This window comes from Camelus ferus, chromosome 10 (assembly GCF_009834535.1).
Source record: "Camelus ferus isolate YT-003-E chromosome 10, BCGSAC_Cfer_1.0, whole genome shotgun sequence".
Classification (NCBI taxonomy): Eukaryota; Metazoa; Chordata; class Mammalia; order Artiodactyla; family Camelidae; genus Camelus; species Camelus ferus.
In genome coordinates, this window is record NC_045705.1 from 56,657,248 (window position 1) to 56,683,993 (window position 26,746).

Sequence of the window (26,746 nt, forward strand, 5' to 3'; positions counted from 1 at the left end):
TGGGTACTATTATATCTGTTCTATAAATGCTACACCAAATATAAGTGCTCAGATAGGTGTGATCATTTCTAAGACCAGGGGGTGGACAGCTTTACTGTGGTTAGATCATCTGGAAGACTTAAGTATATTTCTCAGATATATATCATTTTCATTTGTAGTTCCTGGGCTTACTGCTCCCAAACCCCTCGGAATTTCCTGAGTGTTGAGAGCAATAGGAGCATCTTTTGCTATAATACTTGGTCTCGTCCTCAGTTCCTCAAAATGCTTCAGAGCCATAAAGGTGAAATGGATATCTTGTTATTCATAAAAAGCCCCTTTCCACCACAGCTAGTTTATGTTAATGAGACTTTTGAGAAGCACTTAAGGATGAGGGCAGGATGTCAAGGACACCAACTGTGAATAGAGGGCACTTGTCTTCTAAACATGACAATCACTTCAAGATTCCTTGGGAGCCTGGTTACTGACACTTTATAGGTTGCCTTTTTGTTCAATACTCAATTCATGAGCTGTGCTCCCCTCTTGTCATTTCTCCCTGTGTCTGCATCGGAGTAATCCCCAGGCTTCTAAGGTATTCTAATTTTCTTGTGCAGGATGGATACAAAAATACTAAAACAATGTGAACTAGCAAAGAAGAGTCAGAGTCTAGAGGAATTAGATATTCCAGAAGACATCTCCAGCCTCATGATGAGACTTCAGAGACTGCTCAGGATCAAAGATCAGGTACCTAAAAATGATTTGTTAGCTAGAATTTATATGCCAGCTCTGACTTACTAATAAGGGTCTGAGACCTGGAGAATGTTTACACTCTTGGGTTTAAATCTGTCTTTTAAAAACGGAGTGGGGAGGGCAGTTAAAGTGGATTTGAAAAGCAAGACCCAATTAGATGTTGTCTTCGTTTACTTTAAGTATAAAGACAGACAGATTAAAGCATATATATATGTTTCACTATCCCTTTACTAACACCAATCAAAAGAAATCTGGAAAAGCTGTATTAATTTCAGGCAAATCAGAGCTTAGAGCAAGGAAAATTATCAGGGGTAAAGAGAGGCATTAAATAATGATACTGGTCATTTCCCTAAGAATACAATCCTTAATGTGTATGCACTTTACAACAATAAAAATATGCAAGGCTTAAACTGTTAGGAAAAGTAGACAAATTCAAATTACAGTTGGAGAGCAACACCTCCCTGGCAGCAAGTTACAGATTCAGCAGACAGAACAGAGAGGATGTAGTTAAACTGAACAGCACCATTAATCAACTCGGTCTAGCTGACATCTATATATTGTCATTTAACAGAATACATTCTTCAAGCTCACATGGAATATTCACCAAAATAGACCACATTCTGGGCCAAAAAAACCCCACACCTTAGCAGATATAAAAATCCTATACAATATGTTCAGACCAAAATGGAATTAAACTAGTAATGAATAAAGACAGCTGGAAAACCCCCCCAAATACTTGGGAGATAAACACTTCTAAACAATAGAGGGGTCAGCAAACTTAATAATGTCACACGCCATCTGGTTCTACAAGAACGAAGTCACTAGCCACTGCAGTCATTGATCTGAAACACACCCTGAAAGGAGTTGAGGGCAGAGATAAGGAATGAAGCACTCTGTGCTATGGGAAACCATGGCAAAACAAGCCTTCTTATAGTTACATATTTTTAGGAGAAAGTTTTATGAACCCAATCTTTTTTTTAATTTTATTTTATTGAGTTATAGTCAGTTTACAATGTTGTGTCAATTTCCAACGTAGAGCACAATTTTTCAGTTATATATGAGCATACATATATTCATTGTCACATTCTTTTTCACCATGAGCTACCACAAGATCTTGTATATATTTCCCTGTGCTATGGAGTATAATCTTGTTTATCTATTCTAAATATACCTGTCAGTATCTACAAGTTTTGAACTCAGTCTGTCCCTTCCCGCCCCCCTTCCCCCTGGCAACCACAAGTTTGTGTTCTATGTCTATGAGTCTGTTTCTGTTTCATGTTTATGTTCATTTATCCTTTTCTTTTTTTTAGATTCCACATATGAGTGATCTCATACGGTATTTTTCTTTCTCTTTCTGGCTTACTTCACTTAGAATGATTCTCCAGGGACATCCATGTTGCTGCAAATGGAGTTATGTTGTTTTTATGGCTGAATAGTATTCCATTATATAAATATACCACAACTTCTTTATCCAGTCATCTACTGATGGACTTTTAGGCTGTTTCCACATCTTGGCTATTGTAAATAGTGCTGCTATGAACATTGGGGTGCAGGTGTCTTTTTGAAGTAGGGTTCCTTCTGGATATATGCCCAGGAGCAGGATTCCTGGGTCATATGGTAAGTCTATTCCTAGTCTTTTGAGGAATCTCCATACTGTTTTCCATAATGGCTGCACTAAACTGCGTTCTCACCAGCAGTGTAGGAAGGTTCCATTTTCTCCACAGCCTCTCCAGCATTTGTCATTTGTGGATTTTTGAATGATGGTCATTCTGACTGGTGTGAGGTGATACCTCATCATAGTTTTGATTTGCATTTCTCTGATTGTGAAGGAAAAGCCGGGCTGGTCTAACAAGGTAACTCACAAGTCTAGGAATGTGAAGGAGAGGCTGGGCTGGGCTAACAAGATAACTCACAAATCTAAGTATTGGAATACTGATCTGAGTTCTGCTAGACTAACTTGTAAATCTAGGTTAGTTAGTGTTGGTTTGCTGTTCATGTTTTTTTGCTAGCCAGCTGGGTTTTCAAAGATACATATCTAGCTTTGGAATTTTGGTTTGCTGCCTCCCCGCCTCCACTTTTGTGATGATAATGCTGCTAAAGCTGTTCCATGCCTATTGGCCTAATACCCCAAGCTTGTACTTTACCCTATAAAACCTCATGCACACGTCTTGGAGGTGCTCAGAGCTTCGGAGCAGAAGCCCCTCTGAGCCCGCCGGCGTAATACATCTGAGTACTCCAACCCTCCGAGTGGTGCTTGTTTCTTGACTGGCCTGTTGTTTCTGTAACATGATAATTAGTGATACTGAGCATTTTTTCATGTGCCTATTGATCATTCATATGTCTTCGTTGGAGAATTGCTTGTTTAGGTCTTCTGCCCACTTCTGGATCAGTTTCTTTGTTTTTTTCTTAAGTCATATGAGCTGCTTGTATATTCTGGAGATCAAGCCATTGTCAGTTTCCTCTTTTGCAAGTATTTTCTCCCATTCTGTAGGTTGTCATTTTGTTTTGCTTATGGTTTACTTTGCTGTGAAAAAGCTTGTAAGTTTAATTAGGTCCCATTTGTTTATTCTTACTTTTATTTCTGTTGCTTGGGTAGACTGCCCTAGGAGAACATTACTGAGATGTATGTGAGATAACGGTTTGCCTATGTTTCCTTCTAGGAGGTTCATTGTATTTTGTCTTATGTTTAAGTCTTTGATCCATTTTGAGTTTATTTTTGGGAATGGTGTAAGGGAGTGTTCTAGCTTCACTGCTTTACATGCCGCTGCCCAGTTTTCCCAGCACCATTTGCTGAAGAGATTGTCTTTATTCCATTGTATGTTCTTGCCTTTTTGTTGAAGACTAGTTGACCAAAAGTTTGTGGGTTCATTTCTGGGCTCTATTCTGTTCCATTGGTCCATATGTCTGTTTTCGTACCAATACCAGGCTGTTTTGATTACTGTAGCTCTATAGTATTGTCTGAAGTCTAGGAGTGTTATTCCTCCAGTCTCTTTCTTTTTCTTCAGTAATGCTTTGGCAATTCTAGGTCTTTGTGATTCCATATAAATTTTATTATAATTTGTTCTAGTTCTGTGAAATATGTCCTAGGTAATTTGATAGGGACTGCATTAAATCTGTAGATTGCCTTGGGCAGTATGACCATTTTAACAATATTGATTCTTCCAATCCAGGAGCATGGGATATCCTTCCATTTTTTTAAGTCATCTTTAATTTCCTTAATCAATGTTTTATAGTTCTCCATGTATACATCTTTCACCTCTTTGGTTAGATTTATTCCTAGGTATTTTAGTACTCTGGGTGCTATTTTAAAGGGGATTGTTTCTTTACTTTATTTTCCTGTTGATTCATCATTAGTGAAAAGAAATGCAACTGATTTTTGTACGTTAATTTTGTAACCTGCTACCTTGCTGAATTCTTCAATCAGCTCTAGTAGTTTTTGTGTGGAACTATTAGGGGCTTCTATATATAGTACCATGTCATCTGCATATAGTGACAATTTTACCTCTTCTTTTACAATTTGGATCCTTTTTATTTCTCTCTCTTGCCTGATTGCTGTGGCTAGGACTTTCAAGACTATGTTGAATAGGAGTGGTGATAGTGGGCAGCCTTGTCTTGTCCCAGATTTTAGTGGGAAGCTTTTGAGTTTTTCACCATTGAGTACTATGCTGGCTGTAGTTTTGTCATATATAGCTTTTAGTATATTGAGATATGTTCCCTCTATACCCACTTTGGTGACAGTTTTTATCATAAATGGGTTTTAAATTTTATCAAATGCTTTTTCTGCATCTATTGAGTTGATCATGTGGTTTTTGTCCTTTCTCTTGTTGATGTGATGTATTTTATTGATTGATTTGCATATATTGAACCATCCTTGTGTCCCTGGGATGAATCCGACTTGATCATGGTGTACAATTTTTTTTATGTACTGTTGGATTCTGTTTGCTAAGCTTTTGGTAAGGATTTCTGTATCTATGTTCATCAGTGATATTGGTCTGTATTTCTCTCTTTTGGTGGTGTCTTTGCCTGGTTTTGGTATCAGGGTGATGGTGGCTTCATAGAATGAGTTTGGGAGTATTCCCTCCTTTTCAATCTTCTGGAAGAATCTGAGAAGGACCCTTGTAAGTTCTTTGTATGTCTGGTAGAATTCCCTGGTGAAGCTGTCTGGTCCTGGACTTTTATTTGTAGGGAGGTTTTTTATTGGTAATTCGATTTCACTTCCAGTGATCAGTTTTATGAACCCAATTTCTTATCTTTTCATATCTAGAAGAGCACTAAAACCATTAATGGAGACATCTGCTCCTTGTGACTAGCAGCAACCTTCCACTGAGAATTGTGCTTGATTGCAAATAACCCCTTCACCAAAATCGTATATATACTGAATTCTACACCACTACCTCTTGGAAGCAGTTTCTCAGAGCTGAGAAGATGTGTCCCAGGCTATAGTTCTCAGTAAGTCCCAAACAAAACTGAACTCACAGCTCTCACATTGTGTGTCTTTTTTCCTTCAGTTGCCAGCTTTGGCAACCAATGAAGGAACCCAAAGCAGACTTCTCTCTTTGGCCTGAACACTACAAGGATCTAAAGACTTAGTACCAGCAAAGGCCTCTTGTGCCCATCCACCTCCTTGCAGAGTCCAAATTTGGGTGAGTCTCATTCTTATATTGACTGATTATTCATTAATGATCCTGAATTTTATTTGACAGTGTATGATAGGTACCTGGCTGTACAGTTAAAAGACACTGGCCCAGGTGCCCGCCTGTCCAGTTGAAAGATGCTGGAGACTGATTGAAAAACCCTGAGTAATCTGGACTGAGTGGTTAGGTAAGAGGCTGATCTGATGCTTTCCCTCAATTTGGCTGCCTTACCAGGTAATTGTCAGAGTAAAAGTGGAGATAACACATGAGAGCTTTGCTCTGAAGAAGAGGGACAAGCCGCCTCCTGGGTCAATTAAGGCTTTCTCAGGCAACTGAGACATTTATGGGAGTGGTAGAGGGCAGAGTCCTCACACAGTGCAGTGGTCCCATAGGGAAACTTACTCATTAAAAGATATGCTCATCCAGGTATCATGTATAAGAATTGGTCATTCGCTGATCCAAGCACCCATGGTGGTCTTGGACCACCAAAGGGAGAAACAGACACATAAGAGCTGAAACAACTCTAGGGTGACAACCTAGAGGAGTTAAGCTCAAAGCAGCACACTGGCCCAGCACAGAAATGAATTAGTAAATTTTATCCCCAACAAGTTCAACTTTAAAATCGGAAATAGAGCCCCTCTAACAGAAATGAGGAATGTCAAAAAGCCAGCCTCCAACTAACACCCCAGCTACACTTATGTAAGTGTAAGTTTTGTATGTACAAGTACTTAATTGGGGATTAAAGAAAAATTGTGCCCTGAAAATGGCCAAGATGGGCACTTTCATTGCATATGCAGTTGTTAAATAAAGCTGGCTTGATAAAACATATTTTCAGAATTTTAATCCTGAGAGAACAAGTCCTTCTAGAACTTGCTTTCCACTCTCTATGCCTTGAGATGTAAATGTTCTACTAAGGTTCTCAGAAACCCTTAAAACCACCTCTCATTCCTGTGACTGAGGGTTGGGGAGAGGATGGGGAAGGGCCTTTTAAGCTTCACTTATTCCAGCTGCTATTTATAAAGTACTGAGTTTTATAGTATAATACTTGACTTATGAGTAAGTTATAAAAGAAAGTAATGAGATCTCTAGTTCTGTCTGTCAGTATATGTGTGCATTATAAATACATGCCTTCATCTTTGGATGGTGTTATCATAGTTTGTAAATGAGCTCTAGTTAATTGGCTTAAAGGAAATTAAGCACTTATATCAACTTTCAGAATTAGAAAAGAACCCAAATTAATTTCAGGCTCATGTGAATTGGCAAATAGTATTAAATTAATACCTAATATTAAAGTTTATTTGTTGATTTAATACAGATATGTCTTTAGAATCATCAACATTAAGTATAATACTTTTATTATACCTAGCTTTACTAGAAGTTGAATAAGCTTTTATATCTGTTGCAAATTTGTCAGCATAAAAACAACTTGATATGAAATTTTATAAGCAAATTAAATATAAATGACATGAGTGAGGTTCTCTTTAGGAATAATTGTTTTAGGAATATCTACTAAATTATTTTCATAACTTAACAAAACTCTAAAATTTCAAGTTAAGTCAAATGATGGAAGTTTATTGAACATCTAGGTCATTTCCAAATGAAATAAGATACTGAAAAATTAATTACTGAACACCAGCTTCCTTTACAGAGAATTAAAGCTATTTAGGACTATTAATAAATGTTTGGTGCCACACTGTGATTTTCTTTTAAGAAAGCACATGTTTTTAGAAATGATTGGTATTTGCCAATCTACAGACTGTTAATATAAGAGACAGTACATAGCATAAAAGACAGTTCATAATTGCTTACTTCTTCATTTTCACTAGAAGTTAAAGTTTTTAAGAATTGAAAGTTATAATTTAAGTGTGTAATTAAAGCTACTAGAAATAAGAGAAACATTTCATTATATAGTAGGATAGTAGGATATGTTTTCAGTAAAAGAATGAGGAATGGAATTGCATCTTTTATAAGGGAGAAGTAATTTTGTCCTAGGGTTAGTTGTTTCTGATGAAAAAAATAAGGGGCAAACTAATATGGATACAGAAAGTTATGAAAAGTTTGTGGAGGAAGAACCCTGAGAAGAAAATTTTGTGCATGGTCAAGACTGACTAAGTTTGGATTAAATTTAAGTAAATGAATTTTGTTATTAAAGTAAGCTGATACAAGACTGGAGTTTGATTTTCTCATTCTGTTCAAAGTTTTCTTGCACTATTGAGCTACTTTTGATAAAAAGTAAAGAAACTTAAAATCTTAAGTGATCCATTCTGTATTTGCCTTTGAAATCTTTTATTGTCACTTTGGTTAAGTGACTAAGTATTGTTTCACAGTGACTTGTGATCCTATTTGACCAAGTATTTTAAATCTTTAATATTTGGGGGTCAAACTTTCCAAATTAAATTCTAATGAACTTCCTCTCACCTCTAGCTAATTTGGGGGATACTTCAGTGGGCCCTTGAAACATCCCAAAGTGAGTTATTAACTAATTAGGTTCATTTTGTGTTATTACATGGGAAGCATTGTCAAATAAGTAATAAATCTCAGGTTATACTGTATGAGGAAATGATATTAGACATTCTAGAAATTATATGAAATTTCTAAAAATTTGAATATGTGCTGGTAAAATGTTGTCATAATTGTAGTTATCTTAAAATGTATGTCACAGCAGTAACCAAAATTGCCAATTGCACTGTAACCAGGTCTTTAACTGTGCCTTACATCTTTTGTCATTCCTAGACAGTTACTGTTTTTCTCTGATTTTTTTGCAAAAGTGCTTCCTCTTCAAGAAGATTCACTGCAAGGACTTTTCTGAGAAGTACAGGTTTCTGATAATCATACTGCTGAACTGGGTAAGAAATTAAATAATTCTAATGGAAAACCTGATGGCTTCATAAAACTTAAGAAGGACTAGTTACATAGGACTGAATGAACTGGTAAATAGTTTTTTTTTTTTTTAATATAGTTTCTGTCTGAAATATTACTGGCTTTTAATCCTGTGTTTTCCAGATATAAGGAACCCCTTCCCATCAATCTAATTAGGAGTTAGCAATTTGGTAAATTATACCTTTGTTAAGCAGAACTGAAACACTTATCTTTTCTCTCTACCTGATCCCTCCAGAGATTGGAAACTTAGGTTCCCAGCAGATTTATCAGGTAAATTAGGAAGGCCACCTCCTAACACGTACAAGGATCTTAAAGTATTTTGGGGACCTTGAAAAGGGAGGGATTTACCCAAATCCATTGTACCACACTCGAAATCAGTGACAAGTCTTTGGCATGGCTTTCCTGGCCTTGAGAGGTCTTGTTAAGAATTCAGTCTGGGATTCCTTAAAAAGTTCTAGCAAAGTCAATTTTAAAACAGCCTGTATGATCAATTACTTATGTAAGTAAGGCCAAGTTTATTGAAACCAGACTTATTTTGCAAATAAATTAGTCTTAATTTGGCTGTATTTCTTAGAAATGAGGTTAGTTTTAAGGAAAAAAAGATTTTCAGTGAGTATTAAATTCAAGTTTTTAAATAGAGGTCTGTTTTTATTAAGAGTCACTTTCTAGATAGATCTTTGTTGTTACTGTAAAGTTTAATTGAATTATTAAAAGGACATTCTAGTTAGATTACTGAGATAAGCTTCAGAAACAATCTTTGGATGAAGATCAAATGCCCCATGACATGCAACCAGGAGATTATGCATACTGGAAACTCATTTAAAGGACTATCTTAACTCTAGGTTGGAAGGACACTTACCAGGTACTCTTCACTAGCTCATGCACAACCTAACTGAAAGAACTGAATTAATATATCCCACTTAGAAAGGGCCGCTGTACTGGACAGAGAAGAATGATGACCTCAAAATCACCTTAAAACAATGCTTGACCAGAACAGAAACTACCAGACCAGGGTAAGAGAAAGACAAAATCCCAATTAGACGGCTGATGCCAGACCAGGCCTATATACAAATTACCTTGATGATTGCTCAGACCTTTGCTTACAAATGTTATTTCTTTCTTGGGCACAATCTTATGCAGAGTTTAAAATTAATCCAACTGTTGGGATGGTAGTCATTTGCCTATATCCAGCACTTTGGGGTTATGGTGGTGGGTTTCTCCACTCCAAGGCTCTAATTGGATGGTCCTTAGGAAGTTTATTCTAGGAGAAGTTACAGTTCTGTTTGCTTCACGATTGATATTAGTTGGGACTTCCTCACTTGACCAATCATACTTGGTCTGATCATGGCCATAAATGTAAATTCTTTTAAATTACTCAAGCTTATTCAGGGCAATAAGCACAAATTTAGCCAAAGAATAACCTGGCTAACATCCGGTTATGATCATTTAAGGCCCCACTTACGTTGGGAGCAATTAAATCATACTAAGGCTAAACAGCCTAGTAACACTAGGAAATTAGGCCGGGTGTCTTATGAACAATGCCTGAATAATGTTTCCCTTATAGATAATTAGCACAGAAAAGACTAAGTCAGACAACCTGGGGACATACTAGGCCATACCTCATGGAAGTTCCTGGCTTAAATTCTTGTTTATGACCTTACTGATACTACTAGCTGTAACACTCACATTCTCCCTATTTTACAAGATCGTTATTTCTTGTATTGCCAAATACATGACTGAACCTCTGATGAAAGGAGTAGGTGACTGAAGCAGTTGACCAGATTTATAGTTCTATAAGATCAATGACTGTAATGGTATAACTCTACACAGGGGAAGAAGCAACAAGAAGGCATCATTTCCTGGACCACACCAGACAAGTGAGACAGCTGGTCCAGAGGCTTTGGCTGCTGTCACTAGGGTCCAGTCCAGTGACAGCACATTAAGTGGCCTATCAACAAAATCCTCACCTGACCTAGGAATGAGCATCCCTATCACCATGGAACAGAACGGTCATGAAATGTCTCCCAAATCATGGTCAAATTTGTGACCATGGGGGAGCACTGCAAACTAAAGAATGTTGCTTGTCACCTTGTCCTGTAAGAAGTCACTAGCCACTGCAGTCACTGACACGTTAGTACACCCTGAAAGGAGTTTACGGCAGAGATCTGGACGGAGGCACTCTGTTCTCTGGAAAAACCCGGCAGATCAGCCCTTCAGGTTATTTTAAAGAAATTTTATGAACCTCAATTTCTTGCATCTTCTCATACCTAGAAAAGCACTAAAAATCATTAATGGTGACATCTTTGACTAGCAGCAACCTTTTAATTGAAGTATAGTTGATTTACAATGTGGTGTTAGCTTCTGGTGTACAGCAAAGTGATTGTGGAAAATATGAAAAAAGTGATTTAATTATACATATTACTAATTTTTTCCAACTATAGGATTATTACAAGATACTGTATATACTTGCCTGTGCTGTACAGTAGGACCTTATTTATTGTAGTTTATATCTGCTAATCCCAAGTCCTAATTTATACCTCTGGTCACTTTTCCCTTTGGTAAACTATGTTTATTTTCTTTATCTGTGAGTCTATTTGTTTTGTAAATTAAGTTCACTTGTATTACATTTTAGATTCCACATATAAGTGGTATCATGTTAGATTCCACATATAAGTGGTATCATGTGATACTTGTCTTTGTCATTTAATTTAGTGTGATAATCTCTAAGTCCATCCATGTTGCTTCAAATGGCATTTTCATTTTTTATGACTGAGTAGTATTCCACTGTACAAATACACAACTTCTTTCTCCAGTCATCTGTCAATGGACATTTAAGTTGCTTCCATGTCTTGACTATTGTATATAGTGCTGCTATTAACATCGGGGTGCATATATCTTTTCAAATTAGAGTTCTCTCCAGATATATGCCCAGAAGTGGGATTGCTGGATCATATAGTAAATCTATTTTTAGTTTTTTGAACACTCTCCATACTGTTTTCCTTAATGGCTGCACCAAACTACAGTCCTACCAACACTGTAGGAGGGTTCCCTTTTCTCCACAGCCTCTCCAGCATTTATCATTTGTGGACTTTTGAAGGATGGTCATTCTGACTGGTGTGAGGTGGTACCTCACTGTAGTTTTGATATGCATGTCTGATACTGATATTGAACATTTTTTCATGTGCCTATTTACCATCTGTATGTCTTCATTGGAGAATTGCTTGTTAACGTCTTCTGCCCATTTTTGGATTGCATTTTATTAAGATATATAAACTATTCTGGCAGAAAATCAAATTATTAAAAGTAGAAGCCTTAAATTAACATGATTCAACTTAAATGCATTATTTGTTCTCAATATCATGCAAGAGATTCAGGTACTCTATGGGCAAAGGTCATTAAATGGAAAAGGTGTTTACTGAATGAACTTCCAACATCTAGATATAGATCTATATGGAATGACATTTGTACTTTGAGAGTATAACATGCACACCCATAGTAGAAAGAAAGAGAAAGAAAGGGAGGAAGGAAGGAACTTTGAAAGAAACTTAAAAGAAGAAACAAAGAGAAACTTAGAAAGAAAGAGAAACTTAGAAAAGAATTCAGAAAGAAAGCAACTTAGAAAGACAGAAAGAAAGAAAGGAACTTAGAACAAATAGAAACTTAGAAAGCGACTTAGAAAGCAACTTAGTTCCTTTCTTTATGAATTCCTTTCTTAGAAAGAAACTTAAAAAGCTAGAAACTTAGAAAGACAAAAACTTAGAAAGACAGAAAGAAAAACTTAGAAACTTAGAAAGCAAGAAAGAAACAAAGAAACTTAGAAACAAAGAAAGAGAAAGGAACTTAGAAAGGAAGAGAAAAAGAAAAAAAAGCAAGAAACAAAGAAAGCAACATAGAAAGAAACAGAAACTTAGAAGAAGAAACAGAGAAATTAGAAAGCAACTTAGGAACTTAGAAAGGAATTTAGAAAGAAAGAAACTTAAAAAGAAAGGAACTTAGAAAGCAACTTAGGAACTTAGAAAGGAATTTAGAAAGAAAGAAACTTAGAAAGAAAGGAACTTAGAACAAATAGAAACTTAGAAAGAAACAGTTCCTTTCTTTCTCAATTCCTTTCTTAGAAAGAAACTGAGAAAGAAAGGAACTTAGAAAGGAACTTAGAAAGACAGACAGAAAGAAAAACTTAGAAAGAAAGACACTTAGAAACAAAGAGAAATTAGAAAGGAACTTGGAAGGAAGGAAGAAAGAAAGAGAAAACAAACCAAGAAATTTAGAAAGGAAGAAACTAAGAAAGAAAGCAAATTAGACACAAAGAAAAACTTAGAAAGGAATTTAGAAAGAAACGAACTGAGAAACATAGAAAGAGAGAAACTTAGAAAGCAAGGAACTTAGAAACTTAGAAAGAAACAAAGAGAAATTTAGAAACGAACTTCGAAAGACAGACATAAAGCAAAAGTTAGAAAGAAAGCAACTTAGAAAGAAAAAAGAAAGAAAAGGAAGCAAGAAACTTAGAAAGCAACTTAGAAACAAAGAAAGAGAAACAGAGAAATTAGAAAGGAACTTAGAAAGAAAAGCAAAATTTAGAAACAAAGCAATTAAACAGAAAGAAAAACGTAGGAATATAGAAAGAAAGAAAGGAACTTAGAAAGGAACTGAGAAACTTAGAAACTTAGAAAAAGAAGCATAGGAACAAAAACTTAGAAACTTAGAAAGAAAGGAACTTAGAACAAATAGAAACTTAGAAACTTAGAAAGAAAGGAACTTAGAAAACAAGAAAGAAACAAAGGGAAACTTAGAAACAAAGAATGAGAAACTTAGAAAGAAGAAGAAACAGAGAAATTAGAAAGGAACTTAGAAGAAAGGCAGAAAGAAAAGGGAGGAAGGAAGGAAGAAAGGAAACCAAGCAAGAAAGTTAGAAAAAGCAATTAAGAAAGAAAGAAACTGAGAAACTTAGAAGAAAAAGAAACTTAGAAAGAAAAACTTAGAAAATTAGAAAGAAAGGAACTTAGAAGAAACAGAAACGTAGAAACTTAGAAAGAAACTTAGAAAGCAAGAAACTTAGAAAGAACGAAAGGAAAGCAAGCAAGAAACTTAGAAACAAAGAAAGAAACTTAGAAAGAAGAAACAGAAATTAGGAAGGAACTTAGAAAGAAAGGAAGGAAGAAAGAAAAGCAAGCAAGAAACTTAGAAAAAAGCAACTAAGGAAGGAAGAAAGAAAGAGAAAGAAAGAAGAAGAAAGAAGAAATAGATAGAAAGTTAGAAAGGAAGCAACTTAGAAAGAAACAAAGGGAAACTTTCAAAGAAAGAAAGAGAAACTTAGAAGAAACAAATTAGAAGGGAACTTAGAAAGAAAGGAAGAAAAAAGGAGGGAGGAAGGAAGGCAGGAAGGCAAGCAAAAAACTTAGAAAGAAAGCAACTTAGAAAGGAACTTAGAAAAAAAAGGAAGAAAGAAAAAAGCAAGCAAGCAAGAAAGAAAGAAAAAGAGAAAGAAAGAACAACAAACAAAGAGAAATTAGAAAGGAATTTAGAAAGAAAGGAAGAAAGAAAAGGAAGGAAGGAAGGGAGAAAGGAAGGAAAGCAAGCAAGAAACTTAGAAAGAAACAGGGAAACTTACAAAGAGAAACTTAGAAGAAGAAACAGAGAAATTAGAAAGGAATTTAGGAAGGAAGGGAAAGAAAGGAAGGAAAAGAAAGAAAAAGAAAGAAAGCAAATTAGACAGAAAGAAAAACTTAAAAAGGAATTTAGAAAGGATTAGAAAGGAACTTAGAAAGAAAGGAACTGAGAAACTTAGAAAGAAAAAGAAACTTAGAACAAATAGAAACTTAGAAAGCAAGAAACTTAGAGAGAAACTTAGAAAGAAACTTAGAAAGCAAGGAACATAGAAAGAAACAAAGAGAAACTTAGAAAGGAACTTAGACAGAAAGGAAAACTTAGAAAGAAAGGAACTTAGAAAGCAAGAAATTTAGAAAGCAAAAAAGAAACAAAGAAACTTAGAAACAAAGAGAAAGAAGAAGAAACAAAGAGAAATTAGAAGGGAACTTAGAAAGGAAGGAAGAAAGGAAGAAAGAAAGACTTAGAAACAAAGAGAAAGAATAAGAAAGAAAGAAATTAGAAAGGAACTTAGAAAGGAAGAAAGAAAAGGAAGGAAGGCAAGCAAGCAAGAAACTTAGAAACAAAGAAAGAGAAACTTATAAAGAAGAAACAGAAATTAGGAAGGAAGGAAGGAAGAAAGAGAAACTAAAAGAAAGCAAATTAGACAGAAAGAAAAACTTAGGAAGGAATTTAGAAAGAAAGGAACTGAGAAACTTAGAAAGAAAAAAACTTAGAAAGAAACTTAGTTCCTTTTTCTTTCTAAATTCCTTTCTTAGAAAGAAACCTAGAAAGCAAGAAACTTAGAAACTTAGAAAGCAAGGAACTTAGAAACTTAGAAAGAAAGAGAAACTTAGAAAGGAACTTAGAAAGACAGGAAGAAAGAAAAGGAAGAAAGAAAAAGAAAAAGAAAGAAAGCAACTTAGAAGAAGAAACAAAGAAATTAGAAAGGAATTTAGAAAGGAAGGAAGGAAGAAAGGAAGGAAAGCAAGCAAGAAACTTAGAAAGAAACAAAGGGAAATTTAGAAAGAAAGAAGAAAGAAAGAAAGAGAAATTAGAAAGAAAAAAATTTAGAAATAGAGAAACTAAGAAAGAAAACAGACAGAAAGAAAAACTTAGAAAGGAATTTAGAAAGAAAGAAAGGAACTTAGAACAAATAGAAACTTAGAAAGAAACTTACTTCCTTTTTCTTTCTAAATTCCTTTCTTAGAAATTTAGAAAGCAAGAAACTTAGAGAGAAACAGAAAGAAACAAAGAGAAACTTAGGAAGAAAGAAAAGGAGGAAGGAAGAAAGAAAGAAAAAGAAAGAAAGGCAAGCAAGAAACTTAGGAAGAAAGAAAAAGTTAGAAGAACAAACAAAGAGAAATTAGAAAGGAACTTAGGAAGGAAGAAAAAGGAAGGAAAGCAAGCAAGAAACTTAGAAAGAAAGCAACTTAGAAACAAAGGGAAACTTAGAAACAAAGAAAGAAACTTAGAAAGAAGAATAAACAGAGAAATTAGAAAGGAAGTTAGGAAGGAACTTAGGGAGGGAGGGAGGAAGAAAAGAAAAAGAAGGAAAGAAAGGAATGGAAGCTTAGAAACAAAGAAAGAGGAACTTAGAAAGAAGAAGAAACAAAGAAATTAGAAAGGAACTTAGAAAGACAAAGGAACATAGAAAGACAGAAAGAAATTTTGAAAGGAACTTAGAAAGAAAGGAACTTAGAAAGCAAGAAAGAAACAAAGAGAACTTAGAAAGGAATTTAGAAAAGAAAGCAACTTAGAAAGGAACTTAGAAAGACAGGAACTTAGTAACTTAGAAAGACAAAGAAAGAAAGGAACTTAGAAAGGAATATAGAAAGAAAGCAACTTAGAAAGAAAGAAAGAAAGAAAGAAAGAGAGAAAGAAAGAAAGAGAAAGAAAGAAAGAAAGAAAGAGAGAAAGAAAGAAAGAAAGAAAGAAAGAAAGAAAGAAAGAAAAGAAAGAAAGAAAGAAAGAAAGAAAAAGAAAGGAAGGAAGGAAGGAAAGAAAAAGAAAGAAAGAGACTTAGAAAGCAAGAAACTTAGAAAGCAAGAAACTGAGAAAGAAATAAAGGAACTTAGAAAGGAAGAAAGGAACTTAGAAAGAAAGCAACTCAGAAAGAAAGAACAATAGAAAATTAGAAACTTAGTTCCTTTCTTTCTTTCTAAATTCCTTTCTTAGAAAGAAACTTAGAAAGCAAGCAACTTAGAAAGACAGAAACAAATGGAAACTTAGAAAGAAACATAGAGAAAGTTAGAAAGTAACAGAGAAACTTGGAAACTTAGAGACTTAGAAACTCAGAATGTAAGAAACAGAAAGAAAGGAAGAAACTTAGAGACCTAGAAAAAAACTTAGAAACAAACCTAGAAACTTAGAAACTCAGAAAAAGAACTTACTTACTTATTGGCATTCCAGGAGTGGAGTCCCCTGCACATCTGGCTCTCCATCCCCTTTGGCTCCATGTACCTGGTAGCTGTGGTGTGATGTCACCATTCTGGCTGTGGTAAGAGTGGAATGCAGCCTGCACCAGCCCATCATTGACTTGGTTCTGTCCACCTCCACTATGCCCATACTGCTGGCAATCTTCTGGTTTGGCACTAGTGACATAGGCTTGGATGCCTGCTTGGCTCAAATGTTCCTCATTCACTGCTTTACCACGGGTCAGTCGGGCATCTTCCTAGCTATGGCTTTTGACGACTGTGTAGCCCTCTGTGACCCACTACATCATGCTACAGTGCTCACGCATACTGTGGTGGGACGTTTGGGGCTAGCTGCCCTCTTCCTAAGTTCTCTGTATTGGACCCCTGCCTCTGATGATCCGCCTGCAGCTGCCCCTTTACAAAGCCTGTGTCATCTCCCACTCCTACTGTGAGCACAGGGCTGTGGTCACCTTGGCAGGTGGTGACATCGGAATCAAAATATGGCCTGAGCATTGGCTTTCTGGTCTTAATCCTGGACTTAATGGCCATTGCTGCCTCTTATGTGATGATTTTCAGGGCCGTGATGGGGCTAGCTACTCCTGAGACCAGGCTTAAAACCCTGGGGCTGTGTGGTTCTCACATCTGTGCTATCCTGACCTTTCATGTTCCCATTGCTGTTTCTTCCCTCATTCATCAATTTGGTCACCAGGTGCCTCCTCCAATCCACACCTTGCTGGCCAACTTCTACCTCCTCATTCCTCCAATCCTCAATCCCATTGTCTATGCTGTTCACACCAAGCAAATCCAAGAGAGACTTCTCAAATCTGAAAGATAACAACTAAGATCCAATGACTGATACTTCCTTCTCTTAGAAAAGCTCATGGAGAAAGTATTTAAGTATAGTGGGCAGCTTCCCATTTGGGAACTTCAAGCAAGTGAGATGTTAAGCCCTGTGGTCTCTAGATTTTGTAATTCTAATCTAACATCTCAAATCACCAAAGTCATGCTAAAACACAAAGTACAGTTCTAAACTCTAAGGGTAGATGGTTTTTTAATTACTCAAAGATATTTAAACTACAGAGAAGACAAAACAATGATAACACTATCAGTAACACAAGTAGCAGTTAGTGGTTACTAGGCATGTAAGTAATTCTTATAAATATCCAGATATCAAGGTAGGGTGTATCGTTCACATTTCATACACAATAGCACAGAATATAGAGTTTGAGCTGCCTAGATCAAATGTTTTGGTTGGAGTTTGTAAAATTTCTGTTATGTAATATTACTACTGTTTTCTGTGTGTACTTTAATATGTAAATCCTAAAAACTAGGTCATTCCATCAAAGTGGACTTAGCTACAACAAAAGCATCTTCTGATTTAAGTCTTTAACAAGTGAGATACTGCTCAAACTGCTTGTATTAGTAAAAACATGAAGTGTTTTAGAAAGACTGGTCTGTATGTCTAGTAAGTATGAGGAATACCACTCACGAAAGAATGGCCTGGGAAAAACAACAGCTCAACACAAGGGAGTGAGTCAAGGTGACTACATCTCAACATTGCCCTTATATTTTCCCTGCCAGCTGCTCCATCCGGTAGCCTGAAGCATAAAAGGGCTCCATGAAAAAGAAAACCTTGCCCTTCCCACAGAAACTCTCCTTAACCCTGATCCATGTGTAGGATCCCTGATTGTAATGTGTCTTTTTAAAATGGATCACCAAAAACTGTTATGAATTCTAACATTTATAGGAACATTGACTTTACCCTCCAGGTTAAAGATTAGCTCACCATCTAGAAAGTATAGCACTTAGCTGCTGTTGATTGAAAGCTATTAATGTAATTCTCATAACCACACTGTAAGGGAAGAATTACTATCCCTACTTTGCAAATGAGGAAATTGACCTTCCCAGAGATAATATGAACAGTGACCTTGGGCAATTCTAAGAGGTAAAAATCAGCCATTATGACGTTTGTTTTTAATGTTAAGGTTTCTAGTCTTTCTGACCCTCCTTTGCCTCAACTGTGAAAGGGCTGAAAGGCATTTTCCAAAATCTGAATCCTGTTCATTTAAGATTCCCAACACAGCAGACCTTAGCTGTGCGCATTACTCCCAGAACTGGGAGTACACAGATCACTGAAGCACACTCCTCTTAGTGTTCTCAGAGGGACAAAGTGTAGAGCTGGATTCTATCCAAGTCCAATGGCAAACTCCACCACTCCATAAACTAAACAGGCAGGAAGGCAGTGACTATACCAAGCTTCAGGTATACAAACTATCACTGGGCGTGATACCAAGTAGTCAAGTGTAAAGGAAAGATCACTTCGTAACAATCAGAAAATGACTTCTGGTTTTGCTTTGGTTATTCCAATTAACTGGGGTATTTCCAATTACTTAATTGAAATAATTGTAGTTAATTTTATGTACCTACTGGGATACCTAGACTGTGTGATCATTTAGGTTCCAGTTATAGTCATATTTCCTCTAACATCTCTAACTTCCATCCTAGTATTTGTTCCTGAAACTCATGTCTGAGTTTGGAGGAATCAAATATTCTTCCTATAAATAGAAAAGCAATCATAAGCAAACTCTTGTTTTGCTCACCTCAACCATGGCTGGGACCAGGGGAAAAAGTTTAGAGTTAGTGCCAAGTGTATGTTCACTGGCTCTCAGGGATGTTCCTGTGGTTCCTTTATCCCAAAAGATAAAAGGCAAGGCCCAGAACTCAGAGCTACCTCTAAAAATTGTTCTAATATATCATCTAACCACCAAATTAACTGCAGGAGAAAAACTAGAAACATTCTCATTCAGTTCAGAGCACAGATTTCCTGAGGGAGAGTATACTAAAGGGAGTTACACAAACTCGGACCCGATTTATGGCACTCTTCCTCTGGAATTCAGCCTACCACATAAATTAGTTTGCTTTTATTCTCCACAGACTGTACAGTCCGTCAGCTCTAATATCTTCTGCATTTTAACATAAGTGTTGTAAAACCTGGACGCAGCCCAGACCCATTAAGTTCACTACCTAACCAGAAAAGCCTGAGGAGTTTACACAGCATACAAGCAGGCATGAGGACCGCTGTGGAAACCTTTAAATATGCCTCCCAGATGGCCTACGAGAGGGAATGTGCTCGCCTGAGCCTTAGCCGATGGTGTGCAAATCCATCACGACCTTCTGCTGAGGCCACGCTTCTCACAAGCAGCTTCCCAGGCAGTGACTAGGTTTGAGAGGGACATAAAGTAGGACCATTCCTGTAAGACAGAACACTTGTGAGAGGTAACTACGGCTCCTGGACTCATTGGTCTTACTGAAGCTTTTAGAGATACATTAAAGTCTAAGATGTTCGCTCCTTATCCTCCAGTCAGTCCTTTGCAGACGAGAGACTGGCATTGTGATCCAACAGCTCATTCAGCATCCTTTAGCTCCCTCTGCATTTTTTCACATAGGCATAACCTCCAATAGGTCTCAAGTCTAATCCCATTCCAGTTATAAAAGATCAGAAACAGTTTCCCTTAACAGGGGATGGGCAAAAGTTCTCACATACAGTATGCCTCAGGGGCATGTTAACTCTCTTCCTGTGCTACAGTACGGTTCTAAGATGTCAGGGCATCCCACAGGCCACCCCAGTGATCCACCAGCAGCATGATGTTGACTTGGCAAAATGAGCCCCAGGTGTTTAGTATACTAGAGGCCTTAGTAAGACACATATAGCTCCAGAGGGTAGCAGATAACTCCTAAGAATATTCAGAAACCTAGAACTTCAATGAACTTTAGGAGTCCAATGGTAAACAAACATTCTTAAAGTAAAAGGTCTTCATCTTGCATTTTCTACCAGAAAGAAATCACACTGCATGGTTGGCCACCTTGGATTCTGAAGAGAATGTATTCCTCACTTAGGAATCCTGCTTTAGTCCCTGTACCAAAAGACATGGAAGAACAGCTTTGAGTGGGCCCAGAGCAGGAAAGGACTGTTTCAGATCCAGACTATGGTACAAGCATCACTGCCACTAAGGCCTTATGGGACTGGCAACAGGGGCAGCAAAGGAGACCACGTGTGGACCAGCCGTGTAGATGCCCACGGACCAAGGCTGACTAGCTACTGCTGCCTCTGAACGCCTGTCAGCACCTGAGGTCCATGCAAAACCTAGACAGAACACTTACTGCTCACGAAGGCCACTTGGTGGCAAGTCAACTACTCTGGGCCTCTTCAACCCTAGAAAGTACAGTGGTCTGTCCTGCCTGTGATACATACTTATTCTGGGTGTGGATTTGCCTTTCATGCCCACAGAGCCTGGGCCAACACTTCTCTTAGAGGGCTTCCTGAATGCCTGATTAACAGGCAGGACATCCCACATGACACAGTACTGAGAGAACAGACCTTCTTTAGAGAAGGCTGTGCAGGATAGGTCTCATGACCGTGGGCCCCACGGGTGGTATTATGTTACCTCTCCAGCCAGAAGCAGCTGGCGTCACAGGACGCCAGAGTCGTCTTCCAAAAGCAGTGGGGAAAAAGCAGTTTAAAAGGCAGCTCTTCACAGAAGTAGAGAGCCATCCTTTAGGATTCAGACTATGAATTGAACCAGATCTCTATGGTGCTCAGTCCCTAAAAGGAAAAATACAGGAGTAAAGAAAGAAAGGGGTAGAAGCAGGAGTATTTCATATGTCACTCCTTGTGATCCTCTAGGAGATTTTTGCTTCCTGTCCCCACAAATCTTAGTCCTGCAGGATTGGAAACTCTGGTCCTCAAAGGGGGTTCACTACTGCCAAGGGACACAGCAAGGGTCCCATAGAGCTAAGTTACAACTACCATCAAGCTACTCTGGACTCCAATGGCCAGGAGCAAGCAGGTAGGAAGAGGAGTTACTATACTGGCAGGAGTAATTTACTCTGAAGTGAAGAGATAGGGTTGCTTTTATAGGACAGATACAGGCAAGAATTTGTAAACATGTGCAGAAATCAGGTGATCCCCTTGGGCATTTTCAGGTACTGCCTTACTTCATTGTAACCATGAGTGTACGTGCACAACATCTCGAAGTAAGAAGAGTATAAGTAAGGTTTCAGCCTCCCAGGAATGAAGGTTTGATGGCTTGCCTGTGAAGTGACCCAAGATTTGCGATGGTGATGTTTGAGGGTGAAGGGAATTCCAAATAGACAGGATAGTAACTGTGGCTCTGAGATGAGTTTCAGACACTGGGTGGATAAGAGTTCATCCCACTAGCCTTTCTCTTTTAATTTTGCACTTAGCAAGTGAGGCCCCATGGGAACTATGGAGGAGCTGCTCCTAAAATCTGTTTGCAGGAGATCTGTGCAATGCAAAAATGGATTGCAGTGCCAGCCATTTTATATATATATGTATATATGTATGTATATATATATACACACACACACATATATATGCTTTTCAAGGGAACCCTGCCCACACACTGTTGGTGGGAATGTAATCTGGCACAGCCACTGTGGAAAATAGTATGGAGATTCCTTAAAAAACTAAAAATAGAGTTACCATGTATTTCAGCAAACCTACTCCTAGGCATACATCTGAAGAAAACTCAAATTCAGATGATTAGATAAATAAGATGTGAGATATGTACATATATATATGTATATATATAAAATACACACACACACACAATGGAATACTATTCAGCCATAAAAAGAAGGAAATAATGCCATTTGTTGGAACATACTTTGATAATCTCTAGGTCAATGCAAGCGAAGTAAATCAAAGACAAATGTCATGATATCACTTATATGTGCAATCTAAAATATGATACAAATGAACTTACTTACAAAACATGAACAGACTCAAACATAGAAAACAAACTTATGGTTACCAAAAGGGAGGGAGGGAGAGATAAATTAGGAGTTTTGATTAACAGATACACACTTATAATAACCTACAATGGAAAAGAATGTATGTGTAAGTGAATCACTTTGCTGTACACCAAAATTTAAAAAGTAAAATTTAAAGATACAAAGTGAAAACAGAAAATGATTAGGAATACATTCACCAAGATTCAAATAGTCCAAAAAAGTGATCATGGTCCAGCTGGCACCCATTTTAAAAGTTAGATCTTAAGAAATTGCCTCCCACATGTCTAGCCTTTCTAGGCTTAAACATCTAGTGGTTATCATGCCTCATTTCATGATTTAAAAGACACTGGTCACATGAAAATTGACAAGATTTTAAATTCCTATAGAGAAGTGCTGCTAAGTGCTATTTTTAAAACAAAATTTTATAGTCATTGGAACCACTCATGGATCCAAAGTTCTAAGTCAACTAGCCTTTTGCTTTAGAAATCCAAATACTGAGTTTTCAGCCAAATGACCTATGTTTTTACATTTTGAAATCAAATTAGGTTTACTAAGAAGGAGACAGTCTTTGATAAGCAAGGTTAGTGATTGAGCCAGACTAAGGATAGAAGGTCTAAATAGAGGCAGTGAGGGAAAAGTAGGAGTCAAGAATTCTGATCAAGGACTAGGCAGAAAACTGTGTGGCTTCATTGTCCTCTTAGGTATGCAAAGGGGTATTTGTGCAGGAGAATGTAGGTGAAACTGGTCAGCAAGTGTGTGGCAGAGGTTAAGGGGCCAAGAAAGAAGTCTCAAGAGTCTAGAACACTGTACGAGGGCTGTTTTGGAGGAAGAATGCTATAATAACTACTTAATCAGAATGCATGTTCCTCTTGGAAAGAGATCTCATCTCCTTCATAGAAAAAGGGCATACAGCTTCCAGTCTGTGCTTCATGATGATCTCTAACTAGAGCAGACCTTGAAGCCATCACATTGGAAGCCAGTGATGGAGTTGTTCCATGATGCAGATGACAATGCATTAACCTGAAGTCCAAGATGCCTACTGTAACACATACCTCTGTAAAAAGTTTGGCAACAAGTTTATATATGCCCTTGTCCTTTTTCTTAGGGAACAAGTCTCTTTAGGGGATATCATCTCCAGAACAGTGTCTTTAAGATAGCTGCTTATCGCTTCTCCCAAAGAGAAAAGGCTACAGATGAATGGGTTGATGACAAATGAATGGGACTATCCCAATGTTGATAAATCATTAAAATGGGGTGAGGGGAAGCTTCTCACTGAGAACACCAATTCCTAGTTTTCCTAAACTTTGCGCCATGCTACTGAAATATACAAGTCAGTACTGCGTATCTTGTATTTTATGAAAAATATACTTGGATGACTTCAATGGAGAAGGCAATTCTGCATTTGGACAAATGTACAGATGGATGTGAGGCAAAGTAAGTTGTTCTTGCCACAAAGAGGACTTCAATTATAGCCTGAAAAATTCTTTACTTGTGCCATTTCAGGAGAAGACATCTTTCATATTTCTAAGCAATTTTTCCCCTACTTAGACCCAGAAACAAGGTATGAGATGAAAAAATCCCCCAGGAGATTAATACAGTGCTCAGCCTGAGGGTTTGGGTATTGTTCCACTAGCCCATGAGGCGGAGACATACTTCCCGTTTAAAAAAAAAAAAAAAAACCTGCTCAAACTGGCTTAGGGTACCTGGATAACAGGAAATCACTGGTAGGCATGCATCGGCTTGCTCAATCTTCAGGTAAGCTGAATAAATACCAATAAAATGTCACTGAAGCAAATCCTTAAGGAATGCTAAAAGATTGCCTGAGGAAACCAAGGGACAGGGACTGAACTTCTGCTTCAGAAATATCACGTATTGTTAATGTTACCAAGTGGACCCAAAAATTAGGCCTTAAGCCAGGGACTGACTAAAAGGACCACTGGGAGAAAATGGGGTTGGGAGAGTTGGCTGGCTTTTGAAAGTAACCAGAAACGGGGGGGTCCCCACTCTTCCCACTAAGCCTATCCACGGCCTTCTACCATCAACCCCCCTGAAACACCATCTGCCTGTGGCCATTCCCTTTTCTCTATTCAGCTGATCCGAGGTAGGAGAGAAGGGGCAGGAGGGGTTTTTTTTTATGGAAAAAGGAAGTAAGGACCTTCCATAGGCCAAAGAGTCCATTATGTCAGGAGTACTCAATCTGGCAAAATTGGTATTTAGGCCCCTTTAAGGAAGTTACAGGGCTCCATTCCAAAAAAAAAAAAAAAAAAAAAGGCAAAGCCACTGGCTTGATTAAACTTAGTTTTTTCACTTTTCTTGATCCATAAAAATATGAAGATTTTGTAGCCCTTTCAATCATACAAACAAGGATTGATCTATTTGCATTAAGATTCTGGAAAAAAGTCAGACCATCAAATATCTCATGAAGTGATATTATCTAGAATTCTGCATAGGTAGAATTCAAGGAACCTAAGAACTTGGGTTTTAAAGTCTAAAACAGATTTGTGAGGATCCCTTGGTCCAGTGTAGCAGACACTGATGTGCCACCAGACTTCCCTTTAGTGAAGCACCCGCTGCCTTAGCTGTTGTTACCAAGCAGACTATCTGTCGGCTTCTCCAGGGACTGTCTCAGCCTCAGAAACTTCAAGGCCACAGCTCTTCTAGGGCAGCCCAATGACTGACCAATGAGGGGGTAGAATGTTGTTGATGTGGCCCAACTCTGGAGAAAGCTGGATGGCCATTCTAAAAATAGAATTAGCCCAGGCTACCATTCAATCTGTATAATAGTTTGATTTCTCTGCAGACTTTTTAACTCCCATAATACAGGGCACTCTAACATCCTGCACAACTCTAACATCTAATGCTGTTTAATTCAGTAGTCACGAGTCACACATGGCTATTGAGCACGTGAAATGTAGCATGTTGGAGACCTTGTTGAGTCACATGCATTCCAGAACATGAGAAAAGAAAATGGTCAAGTTTGATTCATGGATAGATCTACTTGTGAGTGCAAGGCAAGGCTGGATGGCTGCTGCACGACAATCCCACTCCAGGGAGGCCTTGACTGACAGTGATGGGGGGGAGCCCTCCCAATGGGCACAGCTTAGCCTGTGCACTTGGTTTTCATTTTGTGTGGGAAAAACTCCACTTTGAGGTTTAAATACACATATACCAGTGGGTAGTGGCAAATGGCTTGACTGTTGGTTACAGGTCTCAAAGGAAAAAAACAAGACAAGTTGGTGTACAGTAGATGCATGTGGATGGGCATATGGGAATAAACCAAAGTATCTTCATAGGGCATGCTAACACCCAGCAGAGAGCAGGTACCAGAAAAGAACTCTCGTCAAGTAGATACTATATGAAGATCCTGCAGTATTTAGCAATTTGGAAATAAGCACTTCATTTCATACTATTAGAGGCCAAAAGAACAATGTGGCCAGAAGGGTGAGGATGACTACCAGCTACAGAATTAGAGCTAAGGCCAGGGTAAAGACCATGACATCGCTGTTGTGTCTGTGAAGTCTGGGGCACTGAGAAGTCTCTGGAATATATAGCTAGAAACCACAGGGGTGATCACTTCCCCAGACCGGAAGAATGAGCACAGCCTACTACACAGCTATCTGCACCAAGTCTGCCTCATTAACCACAAAGCAAGCATGACCAAATCCGCCAAGCCACAGAAGCTGGTGTTACATTGCCCCCACCGGTAGAAGGCGTGAGGTCCAGGAAATATAAATTCCATTGGAAATAGGTTCAGGCTAGCAAGGCCTTTAAAGGGTCAGAGAGAACATGAGTAAATGGAACTGCAGAACTCTAGGAAAAGGCACCAGGGAAGGAAGATGGGTAATACTGAAATCCAGTTCACCAAAGTATCTTGGCTTCTTTCATTTCTGTTCATCCTGGTATATTTGAAGTTTTTAGGACACTTAATCCAGTCTTAAGACACAAGTCCAGATGCATTAAAGATGTACCTGAAGGAGTTCATCCCAATTTTCAACACAGGTTTACAGAAGTACAAACAGATTGGCATGTTAAGCCCTGCTGTGCCACATGGAATGCCACCTTCCAGCTGCTGGGGAAATGGACAAGAACGACTTAATGCCCTTTGACCTGAATGTCAGACATGTGGAGGGAAAGGAATTTATCATTTGTTCCATAGCAGTGCTGTTCTCTTAATTCTATTATCTCAGAGTCTTTAGGCCCAGGTAGCATGGACACTGAGGTTTGTGCCCTGGAGCCACAATAAGCATCGTTCTGAAGCTTCAAGACAGTATTTCAAGGTATAGATATTATGAATTTGGTACATTTAAGTAAAATGTAACCTCCATTCCTCCTCTTAAAGCCTTTCTTCTAGGCCTCCTCACCTCTTCCAGCCTCTCAGTTCCCAGCTAACTCCCCGCACTGGGTCTTCTCTGTATTCCAGTCCTAGTGCCTTGTCTCCTGCCCAGTCATCACTTGGTCTTTGGGCTTCCAGTTGTCTTCGTCTTGAGTTATCAGATTCTGTGCCCTCTGACCCATCATGTGATGTTTAATTTACGTGAACACCTGACTGACCAAATGTCTGGGCACCCCATGGCCCAAACACTGTAGGTGTATCTGTGAGAGTGTTTATGGATGAGATTAATACTTGAATTGGTAGACAGAACAGAGCAGATGCCGTCCCTAAAGCAGGTGAACCTCATTCAAACTGCTGGA

General features: G+C 37.9%; 1 pseudogene; it reads left to right on the forward strand.

Annotated features, from left to right (window-relative positions):
* Positions 1-591: 591 nt before the first annotated feature.
* LOC102511586 lies at positions 592-18,167 on the forward strand (annotated as a pseudogene).
* Positions 18,168-26,746: the final 8,579 nt, after the last annotated feature.